Raw genomic sequence first — 12,903 nt, 5'->3', positions numbered from 1 at the left:
ACACACATGCAATATGGAATTAAGCCTCACCTTCTTGCCCCTCTAATTCTCTTAGATACCTATTTATTTGTCTTTATTTTAGGAAGAAGAATCCAATAAAGAAACAGTTTGGGGAAAATTTTTAGGGCTATAATTTTCCACATAATGATACAAATGATTCTGTGTAGAATGCTATCTTGCCAGTGAGAAGCCAGAGCCGTTTTCTGGAATAGCATGCCAGCAACAGAAATCAGCATTGCTCCTAGAGGTGACTCACTGTGGCATTATGGCTGCTGTGAATTTTCTAGAAATTGTAAAATACATCTTTGCAAAAGTAGACATGGTTTGAGTTTTCTTTTATCAATGGGCAGTAGGATTAGATGTATCAGGCCTAGGAGATATGAGGGGAATTAACAATATACTCTGCTATAAGGAGCAAAGGAAACTCGAGGCTACTTTAGTCATAAAAGCATCCTCTTCCCTTCTTCCTTCTCTTTCTCCAGAGCTGACACAGTAAGCAAGGATGGCTGTGTGTGCATCTGCAGCCAGGCAAGGAGGTGGGAACCATGTGCTGATCTGAGTGTAGCTAGGAAGATCAGTTTCTCCTCTTCCCAATCTGCCTTGGAAATTTCATGCAATTAATTTAAACTTGAGGAACTCTATTTTCTTCTTTGCTGGAGAGTGCCGGGAGGTGAACTGCTGTAATTTCCCCCCAAAATATGATCTTATTCTTCGGATTAAAAAAAAAAACAATTTCTAGGAGCCGGCTCCGTGGCTGAGTGGTTAAGTTCGCACGCTTTGCTGTGGCGGCCCAGGGTTCAGATCCTGGCCGTGGACATGGCACCGCTCGTCAGGCCACGTTGAGGCGGTGTCCCACATCCCACAACTAGAAGGACCTGCAACTAAGATATACAGCTATGTACGGGGAGGTTTAGGGAGATAAAGCAGAAAAAAAAAAAAAGAAGATTGGCAACAGTTGTTAGTTCAGGTGCCAATCTTTTTAAAAAAACAATGTGTATAAAAATAATAAGGTTCATAATGTAAATTTTAAGTACATTTGAAAGGAAAAAATCTTAAATATTAGAGCTTCAAAGAAATTCATTCTTTGAGCTCCACACCACAGGTCTAAATTCTTGGTTCTAAGTTTTAAGACTAAGTTTCTTAAAAGTAGGGCTCTTGGGGGGCTGGCCCCCTGGCTGAGTGGTTAAGTTTGTGCGCTCCACTGAAGGCAGCCCAGTGTTTCATCAGTTCGAATCCTGGGCGCGGACATGGCCCTGCTCATCAAACCACTCTGAGGCAGCATCCCACATGCCACAACTAGAAGGACCCACAACTAAAATATACAACTATGTACCAGGGAGCTTTGGGGAGAAAAAGGAAAAAAATAAAATCATAAAAAAAAAAGTAGGGCTGTTGGTGACTTGCTTAACAAACTCTAAAGTAAGGTCTCAGACATACAACATATGAAACGGGCACTTCAGCAAAATCAGATCCTAGAATGCTGCCTTGTTAATAGTAATTCCTACATAGCTTCTAAGGGGTTTGGGCTGTATACATGATGTGGAATACACAGTCGTAAGACTTTTATGGGAGTCAGGAGAATTGGCTTCTGTCTCTCCATTTGCATTTAACATTTTAAAAGTTCTTAAGCTGGAAAGGGACTGAGAAGTCTCTCTAGGGCTCTATTTCTCAATTTCTAAATAATCAAACCTATCATCAGCCAACTCAGTTTTATCTTCCTTCGAGCAAGTTTAAAATATATACATATATGCCATAGAAGCTGGGCTGCTTTTTTTCTTTTTTTTCAAATCTCATTTCACAAGCCAACATGCTTGTTCCCCAAAGGAAAAAAAAAATGTTTGTTTCCGTGATTTTGGCAGAAACAAATGTTTTCTTTGGGGCTCTTTACAGTCAAATGTTTTCAAGTTTTCTTGTTTCTTTCTATTGGGGGGAGCACCCCCTGGTGGAAAACTGTGAAAATGTTTGCCACGTGTTTTGATTGTTAGGTTCAATAGGCAGATGTGTTTTGAAAATATTAATTTTAGACAAAGCACACCCAGAGCCATTTTTCCAATCTTACTGCCTTGAAGAACTTCTTTATTTCTTTATAATCATCACCACACTATTTAGAATGTGCTCCCTTGTTTTAGACGTTACACAGATGTAGTCAGAGACGCTGCACCTATGTAACATCTTTCCTTCTCTTTTTCTTTTTCTTTCTTTCTCTCTCTCTCATTTTTTCTCTCTCTCTCCCTTCTTTCCTTCTATCTTTCCTGCTCATAAAAACCAAACTCTCTTTCCTAGAGGGCCTGGGTAGGGGAGACAACAAAAAGTCTGCTGTGAGGATACCCAGTTGAATGTAAACACTAAGGTACACCCCTTTCTAGACAAAGGTCCTTGCCCCAGAAACCTGGGGGAGATTAATAAAATGGTGGTTTGTTGTGAGATCTTCTTGGTCCCCTACTTCCACTGAAATATAAACTTAAATAATTACTGAAAAACATATCAAATTAATCAATGAACCTATGATTACTGCCTTTTGTAGAGGGGGGAGGAAACCTCATCATGTCCAGAATAACTGAAAGAGTACTATTGTTTATCCTTGCTGCTATAGGTTGAATTGTCCTTCCCCAAAATTCACATGGTAAAATTCTAACCCCAGTACCTCAGAGTCTGACTTTATCTGGAAATAGGATTATCGTAGATGTGATTAGTTAAGATGAGGTAATACTGGAGTAGGGTGGACCTCTAATCTAGCGTGACTGGTGTCCTTATAAAAAAGATAAATTCCGACATAGATACACACACAGGGTGAGTGCCATGTCAACATGAAGGCAGAGATTGGGGTGACACATCCACAAGTCAGGGGACACCAAAGGCTGTCAGCAAACCACCAGAAGTTAGGAGGGAAGCATGGAACAGATTCTCCCTCATAGCCCTCGGAAGGAACCAATCCTGCCTACAACTTGATTTTGGATTTCTAGCCTCCAGAATGGCAAGACAATCAATTTCTATTGTTTAAACCATCCAGTTTGTGGTATTTGTTATGGCAGGTCTAGCAAACATTAGTTCTTTCTATCACTAGTGATTCCATCCCCCCCTACAACCTTTCTGAGTATAGACCAGCTTGAATGATCTAACTCCTTCCCAGAGTTCCCTGACTATCTGTCCTCAAAAACACTGAACTGAGATGGAAAGTAGATGACAGATTGGGCGCTGGGGAATAAGCCATCTCCCGAGCCTGAAGTGGCTCTTTCTAACACCACGTCCTAGCAATACCTACTTCTACTGCCACTACGCAGAACCAAAATTTAATAGCAAAGCAGCAAGGGAGCCCAGAGTCTCTCTCTTCCCTTCTCCTATATTCCCAATAACCTGGGTGGTTATTCCAACAGTCAAACAAAACAGAGCAAGACAAACGTGATAGCTATGTCACCTGGAATACCTGTGTTGGTTGAAATTTCCATGAAAACTTTCTTCCACCTGTCCTCAACAGAGCTGGCCAGTGGTCCCACCTTCTACTACACAAGGTGGTGATCCTCTTGTCCATGGGACCATCGTTCACACTGTCCCCCAAACATACTACAATATTTTCTCCATTTGATTTGCTCACTGTACAACCCTTATCTCCCAACAGCATCCAGCCCCGTCTTCTACATGAAACCTGTCCCAACCTAACCAATCCACATTCATCTCTGAATTCTTGTGGGACTTATGGACTACGCTGCATCACTCAGCCTTGGAGAACTTTTCCTTCCACATCAAATAGTAAAGTTCAGTAAAGACAACTGTAACATTTTCTATTTCCAAGTTACACTTCATACCATATGCTATGAGCATACCGTGGGTAAGCAATGCAGGCTCACTTTTTGAAATAAAATGCATAGCTCTGATTATTTTGATGGATGTCTCTGTCCCCAAATCATATACGAACATGTGAATAATGACGTTAGAGTCTGAACAGTATTTTCATTTGTACTACGCCATGTAATCCTTCAGCAAGCCTGAGAGATGGATATTCTTACAACAGCATTGACGGTTTGGGATTAGTTAGAAGGTAGTCTAAAAAAGCATTGGAGTGTATTTCAGGCCTATGAGTCTCAGGAGATGGTATTTTATAGAAAATTCTACTACTCACAGAGGAACTTTCAGCCTTTCAAAGTTTTTTGGGGTTTTCCCCTTTATTTTCCTCTTCCTTTCATTTAAACTCCTAGTTAATGAAACTCCAGCCTCACTATGATCATTCACACAACTATGCAGATTACACTTGCATTTTTCATCACACACTCTGTTTTAAACAGCTTTCCAAAAGAAAGAAAAATAATCCTATGCCATTTTCTTTATTTTTCTTTAATGATGAAACAAAGAACAAGGAGAAAGAACCATCTAACAAAACTCCCATTTCCACCCTAGCAAAGTGCTGAGCGGCTTGCTGCTACCAGCTAGCTTGATTAGGGTGTCATCCCTCCTCTTCGTTTATATTTATTATTTTTGGACAATTTTTCCCCCTTTAGTGTTTGTGTACCTTTTTCCATTTTTTAAAAGTCATGAATCATAGTTTGATTTACAACCTCTCTCAGGGGAGATGAGCAACTCTAATGAGGAAGCAGCCGGCAAGTGTAATTAATACCCACAGATATTTTACCATGTTAGCAGGTGGCATCCTGGGTTGGGAAAGGATGAAGTCGGGAGTTCTATGCACAGGGACACGCAGCCTCTCACCCAGGGCATCAGCAGCAGTTAGTGATATAAAGTGGGGAGAGTGCAGAGAACCACCAACCCACTGGTTCAGAATGGAAGACTGGGGGAACAGAGATGTGAGAGGAGCAGAGAGGCAGAGAGCTTGGTGAGGAAGACAGGCAAGCACCTTAAGGAGGGAAGCAGAGACAGAGACACTGCGTGTGGCTGATGGATCACTCCCACTGAAAACACAAAAATAAGGCAGCTTGCCAGAGCAGTTTGGGCCAGTTTCATTAAAACTCTTCATTCATCATGCTGAAATGAGACAGCATTTGTTATTGTGCTGGTGCCGGCCTCATACCAAAGCTATTCCAGGGCTGGGTGGTGATTCAGGGAAGGCAGAGCAGCAGGTGGGGAAGGAGATGGAAGAATGGCTGCTCCCAGCACCCATTTGTCCTGTCTCCACCTCAGACCTACACCCAACAATCCATAGGCATGTGGAAAAGGCCCCGAACATCCACAACGGGGAAGAAGCAGGAATCAGAATCCCACCCTCAAACCTGGGACAAAATAATCAGCATTACCATCAGTCTGGCTTCTCAATGGGGATGTTTTGGGAAAGCAGCTGCATTTCCATATGTTGCCTTCATTTGCTCATGGAAGACCAAGATTTCATAAACGTGCAGGAATGAATATACATTGAAGTTGTGTGTGTGCACATGCATGCATGTGTGTGTGTGTGTGTGTGTGTAGGGGTTCTTCTACGAGTAAGCTGTGAAATACAACTATGAGAATAGATAAGATGATAGCATCCAAAAACATCCTCAGTTATTTTCATCAGCTCATTCAAAACTCTTTTCTTTGTTTTTAAATACCTTGATGGGGATGGGGGAGCCAGAATCAGATCACAGTATAAAGCGCTGGCACTAATAATTGGGTCTGACTGGTACAAACATTTCCCTGGACCTGATTACACAGCAGAATAAAAAAAAAAAAAACCTGACATGCAAGGCTGACCGTTGTTTCTCACATATCACTCACTGTGTCCCTGCCATGCTATGCCAATCTTTCCTAGGTACAATATTCACTGTGAGATATTCTTGACAGTCAGATTATGAAAGCTTATGTAGTAATGTTGTAGGTGCTATAAAATGAGCAAAATCCTCCACAGCAGTAAGGACATGACTGGCAGTGATGTTGCAAGATGAGGAATGAACTGCACATATCAGACTTGTCTCCAGTCTTTTGATGGATTCTTTGCTTGCTTCCTGACGATGCCAAGACTCTGCATCGGGAGCCAATGCTCGGGCAGTAGCTAACAGAGAGCACACACTGTTGAATTACACGGAACTCTTCTGTGGAGGGTTGTTACTTTCGTGATTTGTTTTCCAGGATTAATGTCGGCAATACCACAGAGTCAACTTTTCATCTTGGAATATTGACCAGAAATACGCCATCTCAAATATGATATGAAGAGTTATTTAGATTGTGCTCTAATTTTGTTCCTTAAAAATTCATTCATCATTCATTCATTTACTCATTCAGCAGCAACACTCTGTTTCTAAAGACAGTAGGACAAAGTCTATGCAATGGAGCTGCAGAGATGAAGAAGGTACACCCACCCTACCAAAGGTGTGTGCACAAGCTCTGTCTACAAGTCACACATCTGTAGTAAGTGACATCAGAATGATGTAACTTCAGTGTCGTAGGGATTCAATGAAGGAGACAATGTGCTGACAAAATAGATTCTCCTAGACACACAGACACACAAATACACAGTCTGTCAGTTGTGTTGTAACTATGAATTTGGCTTTAAATGTAAGAGCAAGAACTCTGTATATTATTTTCAACACTCAAATGGAAAAGTAACCACCACTGAAAACGCAATCTCACTTTAGTTCTGTATTTGATTTTTTCACTATTCAACCTTTTCAAACCCTGAAGTCTGGCCATCTCAGATGAGACTCACCTCAGTAACCTGCCTCCTCTCTGTTCCCAAGGGAGAGCTGTTGCTGAGTGGCCAAGAAAGGGCAAACAAGGGGAACCATGGGGACCAGAGATCCCTGGGTAATTATTAGACTGAATAATTGGCTTCTGCAATTCTGAGAGTTGATTATGTATAAATTACTAGTTAACAACAACAAGAAAATACATAGGTCTATGATAAAAATTATAACATTCAAAATAGGTAATTTTACGAGATAGAAATATGCCCCAAAAGTCAAATGTTAAAAACCAAGGTTATCATTCATCCAATGTCAACTGATTAATTATAAACTCACTGTAGCCTAGAATAGCTCATTAACAGGAAAGCAGTGGCTCTATCAGATTTCCCTATCATTGTCAAAAAATAAATAACCATAAAAGTGTGCAGCTTCCATGCAAGGTCTTCCTGGCTCATCATCAAGCTGCCCAACAAAATATATCTATCTGTCCTGCTTGCCCTAACCTCAACCATTTCTTCTTTATTGTGGTTGGGGAGGGGAGAGCTGGTAAAAACAAATCTATAGAAAAAGCCCAAGTTTTACATTAGCTAATGGTTGTAACCTGCTTGGAATTTCCACTTTGGTCTTTGGAGATGAACTTTTTCTGCTTTGTAGAAAACTGACATCTAAAGTCATATATTAAGTTTTATTTCTCTCTTCTCTTTCCTAAGTAGCCTTCAAAGAAGAAAAACTAATACTGATTGAAATGGATGAGAGACACGGTCAAAAGGTGGGCTATAGTGAGAGAAATACGCTGAGTTAGTACATTTCAGATTATTAAATTAGAATTCCTTTTGGAGGAATCTATCTCCTACCTTCTATGAATTAAGGATTGGGGCCGTTACAGGACCCAGAGATACAGGAGAAATAACATAGCACATATTCAGCCCTTGTGAAGTGCCAGGAGCTGTAGGCATGTTGCCTCACTAATTATTTTATGGTATTTTTTCACAAGATAGTATCATAATCCATTCAACAGGCAAAAAAATAAAACCAAAAACAAGGCTTAGGAAGTTTAAGTAAGTTAGCCAAATTTTCACAGCTAGGGAATGATAAAGTTGGAATGAAACCTCAGTCTTACTGACTCTGCTATTCAGTGCTTCATCCCTAAAACACATTATTTTAACTTTTTAACTATTTTTCTCCATTGGAGGCAGAAGGGGACACTGAAAACCCCTGTATATTCCTGAAAAACAACATAGTTGATAGACTGGGGATCCTTAAGCGGGCAGGTTTGACACATACAATCTATGAGGATGCAAGCTGCATATTCAAAAACTCAAAGACGTGATTTCTTACCAGTGGAGCTGTGTCAAACTTGCTTTAGAAAATCCTCATTAAGGGGAATTTTTCATTTCACTTTGGACTACTTTTATTTTGATTGGCAATATTATCTCAGCACTTTGGAGTTATTTCTCAATTCAACATACTTCACGACATCTGTAGCCAACAATGAAGACCAATCTTTGAAATAAGATGAGAGGTAGGATCTCATAAAACCATGGGTTCAAATCTCAACACTGCCACTTCTCAGCTCCGTGACCTTGGACAAGTTGCTGAAACTCTCTGTGCCTCAGTTTCCCATCTATAAAATGGAATAATATTAGCATACCTACCTCAAATGGTTTTGTTACAATACATGAATTAATAGCTGGAAAGCGCTTTAAAGAATGCCTGGTACGGATAGTGCTATGTAACATCTTGCTATTATTAAACCGATAATAGGGATAAAGCATATACCCCAGGGCCTGGCTCTCGGCAGGGGTTCAACAATTCCTAGTTTCCTTTCCTCTTATGAAAGCACATAGTTTCTTTCTCTGAGAAAAATGGAGCTGAATAAACTCATTCAGTATTCAACGTCCTCCCAATTCTCTTGCTTCTCTTGTTCCCCTCTGTCCCTGCCTTAGATTTTTACTATTGGGAGAAATACATAGTGTGATTCACACATGCTCCCACATATCCCAAGAGTCTAATTATTGCTATTCATAGTTTCATCCTGGAATTCTGATTAATTCATTTTATGATAAAAATAAGAAAATATTTCAGCATAAACTTCTGCTTAAACTTCATTGAGTGTGAATTAGAGTGATTATCTACCTATCCAACTAAATGTAAAACCAGACTCCCCAGGTTGGGAATTATCTTAAATCCTATGTCCTTTCTTTGCCATCTGATGTTTAATAGTTATGTAAAAAAACAAAAAAAAGACTATTGAGGCTCTGTGGGACATTTCCATTCTAAGGATTTTTAAAATGATTAAAATTATTTAAATATATTTCCTTACCTTAAGCTGAAATCTTTCCCCTTCCCATTTGCTGGCCTCAGGTTGGCCTTCTAGAGAAACAGTAATCATTTGTTTCATGGTGTTTTGTAGTGGATGTTGTGGTGCACTTCCAGATTCTCCACCCCCAGGACCAAAATATTCCTTTATTGCTACTGAGCCTTTCTCACTGAGGTATCCGTTGAGTCTCTCTTCAAATTTATGCCCTTTATTTGGGGACAGCCTTTGTCCAATGACTAGTCTTTGTGGGGGCATAAAGTCCTGGCCCCAAATGGGGTCAGCTGAGGCTACTCTTGTGAATGACTTGTGGTTCAACTCCTCCCTCTGCCTAAGCGCGCTCCCTCCATCCCCATAGATGCTGATCTCTACAGCATTCCTAAGAAACTTGGATCTTTGTCTCAGAGTTTGCTTCTTAGGAAGTCTGACCTGCAAGAGCATTTTCACCATTTTCAGTTTAAATTGCATTCTTTCTAAGACATGATATGCTACTCATTTATATTTTTCACTCACTCATTTGTTTATCATTCATCCATTCATTCACCTCAGTCACCTATTCATACATTTTTTTCATCAAACAAAAAGATTTTGAGGAATTTTAACATATATGTATAAGGTAATATATTGAGTTCCACAGGGACAGAGAACGTACACAGTCATCCCCTGGCCCTTGTCCTAATATAACTTATTATCGAGCAGGTAGGATTGGATAGGTACATCAGTACACCAAGAACAAGAATACAAGAGAGAATAAAGGAGGGAGAGGGGGAGGGAGAGACACACACGCACACACACACACGCACATACATAAAATAAAAGAACTCATTTATCATTCAACATCCTTGTAGGTGGGTGTGTGTGCATGTGTATGTGATAACACCTTCAAAGAGATAATTCCTCACCACTTTCCTCCTACATCATATTATTTGTAGTAGTTCATTTTTCCTCCATCCATGTCATTATGTTTCTTCCCACTTACAACTTCTTTTGGATTATATCTTTTCTGTATGCAGCCTTAGACCCTTATCTAGTTTCCTACCCTCTTAGGAGTTTCAAGTGTTTCTAATTTGATTTTATGCCTGAAGGATCTTGACACTTTTGTTTCCCTTAAACTTCCTACTAATTCACTTTCCCCCTTTGTTTTTTTTTTTTCTTTTCTCTATCACATGAAGTTTGAAGAGAAATTATTTCTCCGGTGAAAATGCCAAGAAGGAGAGGGTGGTAGGAAATCAAGCCTTAAATCTCTGCTCAAATCTCTCAGAAAGTGATGGTAAGATATCGTAGTGTTTCATTGGGAGAAGAGTTTAAGATTAAAATCTAATACTCATTTAAAAATTTCCAACTTTAGGAAAATAAACATGGAAAAGAGAAACTAAGTTATCTCTGTGGAAAATAAAACTTTCATCAATGCAAAGAGTTAGAAGTACAAATTTAAAAAAAATGAGTGAATGAATGAATGAAACAAAATAGCCCAAACCAAGCAGAATTTTAAGTATGATTTGCAGCATTACAGTTAAGATTGAATGCATTTAAGCTCTGGGGCTATGGGATAGTAAGTATAAATCATAATTGTCAATCAGTCAAATGTCATCTGTTTCTAACAAGCTCAAGATCCCAGGTTTGCCCTCAATGGCAAGACAATCTAAAATATAAAGGTGTCCAGGGAATGTCTATTGACAGTAATTTCATAAATCCAAAAGGAATTGACAACTGACAACTGCTACTGAATTAGTCAACAATGAATCACAAGTGCCTAGAATGGAGCCAGGAACCAAGGAAGTACCTAATAAATGTTTGTAGAATGATTGAATGAATTCTTTCTTGACATTTACAGGTATGTTCTATGTCACCTCAAATACATTACTCAACAAATTCGGAGTTGAAATCACTGCCAGGACTCAAATCCAACTATAATCAGTGGCTACATCTGGAAAGGTAGACAGGGGACCAGGAATAAGGCTGGAGGTCAAACTGGACTTTATTTGAAATGTTTTATTTTTATCTGTAATGTTTTCATTTTTTTCAGACTGTTCTTAGTAATTGGAATTAATCTTAAACATGCTGAATTTTATATTTAAAAGAAAAAAACTTTACATTAAAATAGTATATTTATATATATACTTAAAAGGGAAAAATATATACTTCATGAGTAATTATGTAAAAATAAATTACCCATCTATCATATTAAAGAGGGTAGAATGCTGAAAACTAAAACTTGACCTGTAATAAACATCCCCAAATCAAAATATTTTTCTTTTCATAAGCAATAAAGAGAAGGCACAAGCTACTTTCTACTAGGTCAGGGATGGGTGGATAATAAGAAGAAACAACAATTCCTTTACACTTCAGAAATATGAGAAGAACCACAGACTTAGAACCTGCTGACATGTGGGCCGCCCCACCCCTGGCTCCAGCACATCTTGACCATGTGATCTATGTGAGTCATAAACTCCAGAGCATCCGTTATCCTAATCTGTAAAGTGAGGATGAGGACCAAGATAGTGACTCTCAGACCTAGAAGTCATGGTAGTCTTGGGGGAACATCACATACTATTATTATATTGAAGAATCTGCCATCATATGCTGCCTCATGATAAATTATAGTGCAGATAATAATAACATGCAGCACGTTTGTTTGTTTCATTGTATTGTAAAGCCTCCTCTCTCAGTAGGCTGCAATTTGAGTGGGAGAGAATGTATTTTAGATAATGCTGTATCTATAGAACCTTTTATGGTACATGGCATATGAACAGCAAAATAAATTAATTAATTAAAAATCACAGGAGGAAAGTTTTTAAATGGTTAATTCTGTTTATTAGACTTAACCCCTCCAGACATGTAGCCAACACAACCATTATTTTATTTTAGGAAATTCACAGCGGGTCCAACTCCTGTACACAATTAAGAACTCTGGTCATGATGATCTTTAAGGATCATCCTCCTCTAAGATAACGTCTATACAATTTTTATTAAGTGTCGTTGAAAACTCCTCTATCATATCTCCTGAGGAAAATAATCTCTCACTCAGATGAATGATGGTGGGAAAAAAGACATTTCTCTAAACATTTAATATCCCTTTCAATTACCACCCTGGATTCCTTAGAATAATTCTTATTCACACGTAATTTCCTGTTACCTTAAACCTGCATAACGTTACTCTCATCAAGTAGATGTATATTTCTACTTAGTAAAACATGGATTCTGAAACCAGTTAGCTCAGGTTTGACTTCTCGGTCTACTAGGTATAAGCTCTGTGACCTTGGGCAAATCACTTAACATTTCTATGCCTTAATTTCTTTATGTCTAAAACCAGTATAAAAATATTGACCTCAAACCCTTGATATGTCTTAAATAAATTATCATACAGAAAATGCTGAGAACATTGTCTGACCCATAGTAACTGCTGTTCAAATATTCTTTAAATGAAGAAACAAATTTCCTATGCTAATATTTTACCAGACCGTATGAATATTTTCTTTTAATAAAAGTGGCCAAGATTAGGTCAACATCATCCAGGAAAAATGTCCTCAGTTATAAATAGCAGGGAAACCTTAGGAAGAATAATAGAAACATATAAAATAAAGAACACAGAGATAGTAGGGATTTAAGTGTCTACAGAGAAATTAGAACCAAGGGTTTCCTTGGTGGATGACGAGCCATTTCATGTTTGCAAATGTTTCCAACTTTCAGTTCGGAAGGTGAGGAACCTGGTAGATTACCTGACACAGAGTAAATACTCACTAAATTTTTGTTTAATTAATTAACTAAACTAGTAAATGAAATAATTGTTTGACTATAAGCCAAGGCACTTGATATCTCTAGGTTTCTGTTTCCTCAAATGTAAAATGAGGAACTTTACCTAAATCAACATTTCTTTAATTATGTTCAACTAAAAACCGGTTTCCTAGAGTTGTTAATCAGTGCCCTTGAAAAGAAATCAGTGGTTGAATAACTTCTGGAAAAAGCCCATGCTATTTCCTT

The sequence above is a fragment of the Equus caballus genome, chromosome 19 (genome assembly GCF_041296265.1).
Source record: "Equus caballus isolate H_3958 breed thoroughbred chromosome 19, TB-T2T, whole genome shotgun sequence".
NCBI classification, from domain to species: Eukaryota; Metazoa; Chordata; class Mammalia; order Perissodactyla; family Equidae; genus Equus; species Equus caballus.
The sequence above is the reverse complement of the archived record's forward strand: the minus strand, read 5'-3'. Positions refer to the sequence as shown.